We start from the raw sequence: 3,760 nt of genomic DNA, 5'->3' as shown, positions 1-3,760 counted from the left end.
GAGGCGGAGGGAGCCACGTCTCTGTTGGTTCTACCTACTCAGCCTGTGAAAACAGCATCCCCACAACAGCACCCCCAGGGGTCAGGGAGGAGACCGGAGGTGTCTGCAATAAGAGGTCTGTGCTAAGCCCCCCAGCATGGCCTGGTACATGGCTCTGGAGAGCAAAACAGTGAGTGGGAGCACACAGTCCCCTGCCTGTGCTGTTCTGGGCATCTCCTGGAGCATCCTCGGCTCCTCCTGCACGCACCCCTCTGGCAAGTGTACCTGCCAGCTCTGGGGCCCCAGGCTGCAGGGAGCCTGGGGGGCTTTGAACTTTGAGATGAATCTGAGCCTGAAGCAAACACTTGGTGGATTTCTTCCAAAGAGCCAATTCCCCTGGACAAACCACATCGCCCCCCTCCCCAGGGCCTCGGGGGCCCCCCAGGTTGCTCCTGGCTGGACGGGTGCAGGCCAGCTTTCCCAGCACAGTGGGGACAGTGGGTGGCCCAGGGCCAGCTCTCCTGGCACAGTGGGGGAAACAGCCCCAGAGCGGCTGGAGCAGGAGTGCAGTTAGGAGCAGGATTAAAGCCAGGTAAGGAGTTCGAGGAATAAGCCCCAGGCTGTTAAACACAGTGGAGGTCTTTAAAATAGATTTTGCTGTTTTTTAAAAGTTAACTCTCACAATAAGCTAGATGCCACCCCCCTCACGGCTTTTTCCTTGCTCTCCCATGTGTTTCAGTGCTTATCTATTTCCCACATCCCACTGACTTGGTCCTGCACAACTCCTGTGCTTTAGAAGAGCCACGGGCAGGTGCAGACAGACAGAGGGTTTAAAAGCGACAGAGGGTTTAAAAGCTGCAAACACCAAAAAGCCCAGCGAAACCGGACTGTGACCTCCTCCGCGGGGCAGCGGCAGCTCTTTTCCCGTGGGAGCTATCAGGGAGATGAAAGCCGCTGGCTGTACCTGCACGGGGCCGCGGCACTGTGAAATACAATCTGCTCATTAGCTGCCACGACAAAGAGGTTTCTGCACGCGGGCTGGGCGTGAGGCAGCTGTCTGCTGAGAGAAGGGGCTGCACTGCCGCAGCATCGATTGGAGCTCCAGCCAGCAGCTCCTCGGGGAGCCAGGAGCTGAGGCTGGGCTCCCCATAGCAGCCTTTGCACCTCCTTCTCCTCCCCTGCCACTGCTTGTCCCTGCTTGTCAGATGAGAGGTCGGTGTGTTTCGGGATGCTGAGCTGAAGCTGAACATTTTACAGCAATGTCCTTTGGCACCGGGGAGCTGCGTCCTCCAGGGAGAGTTTCCTGCGTGGTCTGGGGATGGTGTGGCAATGCAAACACAGACCTCCATCCTTGTGCTAAAGAGCTTCCCATATAAAACCAAGTGATTTGTAGTCCATCACCGTACAAGTACTGTGTTGCTGCCATGGGAGCCCTCCTCCCTGTCCTCCAGCTGTGCCTCTCGGATGCTGCTGGTCTTACTCATGTCAGTACTGTCTGTGTCAGGGCATGTTACAGCAAATGGCATAAGGAAGCTCATATAATGTGGGGTGTGTGCCATGTTGGGGGATCAGGGAATGCAGATATCAGGGTCGCTTGGTGAGCACCGCTGTGGCAATCTCAGCTTCTAAATCACCGTGTTTCTTTCTGCCTCCCCTGGGATTGCAGCGCTGGCTGGGGGGGGGGGGGGGGGTGTTTTGTGGGGGTGGGAAAGGAGCAGGCAGATCACTGCACTGCTCTCTGTACAGCAGGATGCTAGCTGCTGTCGTGGGCCATGCTGTGAGCTAGCAAGAGGCACCAGTGCATCTTGCGGGCAGAAAACGTGTCCAGGCTCTGGGCACAGGTGCTGGGCAGCAAACCCAGGAAGCCTGGTGGGCTTGCTCTCTGTTTTCTGAGGGTTAGCCTTGGCTTGAAAAGGAACTTGTAAACTCTGTCTGTTTCAGTGGGAAATGCAAGAGCACCTGGGAATAGCTGTGTGCAGGCCAGGGTTCAGTGAAACTTTGAAAGCAGACGTTTAAGCTGGTCCACCCTGGCTTTGTGCTGTGGTGGCTTGCTGGTGCAATGCAGTTCAGCTCCCCTGGGCACAGGGGCGATCAGTCTGGGGAGCAGAAATTCTCCTGCCGACCTTAATGCAACTGATCTCAAGTGTTTTAAAGTCTTCTTATTTTTGAGATAAATTTTCCATGTATCATTGCAGTGCTTTTTCTTCCTGAGTGACTGGGGCAGCCAGCTGTATAAGAATCAGGGCTTGAGGTTGAGAAGCCCTTCAAATAAAACCTCTTGCAGGTGTGTCAGTCTGCCTGCCTACATCTCAACCCATCTGTACACCTGTGGGAGTGAGGAGCGGAGGAAAGGCAGACAGGAACAGTACTGATATTCACCCTTCACAGGGTGAATGCCTGTGAAATGTCACTCTGGCATTTAGTAGCTCTAGGCTCATTTCAGACATGCAGTGTACCTACTCCATCTCTCTTTCCTTAATATCGCTCTGAAACAGCCCAGAGGGATACAATACATTTCACAGAATCACAGAATTTACTTCATTGGAGAGCTCCCCAGGTAGGTGTGAGCTTTCTCTTCAAATTGTCAGAGCATGTTAGAGACCTTTCTGCATGCTCTTCCACATGGTATCACCTCTTTTTTATCCATCCTTGGTAGTGATTTCTGCTCCCTTAATGCACAGTGCTGTAAAGTTGTACTTATGCATGGAAAAAACTTGTGTGTATTTCTAGGCGGGGCCAGAGCAACACAAACCCCATGGAAAAGACAAAGCTGAAATCCAGACTTCCATCTCCTGATAACTGTGGCTCCTCTTGGGCCTTCTCCTAAAGACTGTAGATGGTGAGATACTTGGTTCTCCTGGGTTAAGCAGATGCCAAATCTTCCCTCCTGTGTCTGAGCTTCATAAGCAGCCTGAGAAAGGCCCAGAGGGATCAGAGGGTGAAGCAGTGGCCAGGGCTGCCTGCTCAGCTGTGGTAGCAGAAGACAGTGTAATAATGCCTGTGAATTGATGGTGTCCTTGAGAGAGCATCCCAGCAGTGCGGAGGTCGGTGCCTGACGGTGCTGTGGTTGGACGCTTGGATGCTGCGGGTGATTTTTCACCTCCTTTGCTTAGCCCAAAGGCACTGAGGAACTCGATGGGAAAGTTACTGTCTGTCCTGGAGGACAGAGCCCCAGGCCCGGATCAGGTCTGTCCTTGGTGATCTGTCCCCTTCCTACACAGGCTTTCATAAAAGCCCTGGTGTGGACAAGCTTGGTGCCAGGCTGTGACTGTCCCCAGCATCCTGGGGTCCCCAAAGCAGAGCCAAGGTGTGAGCTGTGCCCTTGGGCTGCATGTGGTGATTCGGTACCAACGAGGCCAGCCCAAGCTGTCCTGAGCACCTCTCCAGGGGGGCACGGGCTGGGCCCCTAGTCTCTGGGTGCACAGAGGCAGGGGTCTGCTGGCAAGGTGCTGTGCCGGGTGCCAAGGGCGGCAGTGGGTCCCCCAGCCACGCTCCCACCTGCCGCATGTACACGCTCCCCGGTGCGCTCGTTAGCTGAGCTGGCTTGGCCAGAGGTGCTGCTAATTGCAGCTGCGCAGGAGGGGAGTCTGCCCCAGCTGGGGCTGGGGGGCTGGGTCCTCACCCAGCTGCGCCCATCCCTGCCTCTCACCCAGTGGCTGCCTGGCTGCTGGGCTGGGCAGTGTCCAGAGGTGAAGAACAGACCTGCATCTGTAGGGGGGAGCATATGGAGAGCCCTTTCCTGCAAGTGCTCGCGCTCCCACTGCCGAGCCCGGCCAGCTGG

This window comes from Pterocles gutturalis, unplaced genomic scaffold, assembly GCF_000699245.1.
Source record: "Pterocles gutturalis isolate BGI_N339 unplaced genomic scaffold, ASM69924v1 scaffold23566, whole genome shotgun sequence".
NCBI classification, from domain to species: domain Eukaryota; kingdom Metazoa; phylum Chordata; class Aves; order Pterocliformes; family Pteroclidae; genus Pterocles; species Pterocles gutturalis.
This window is presented reverse-complemented; position numbering follows the sequence as displayed.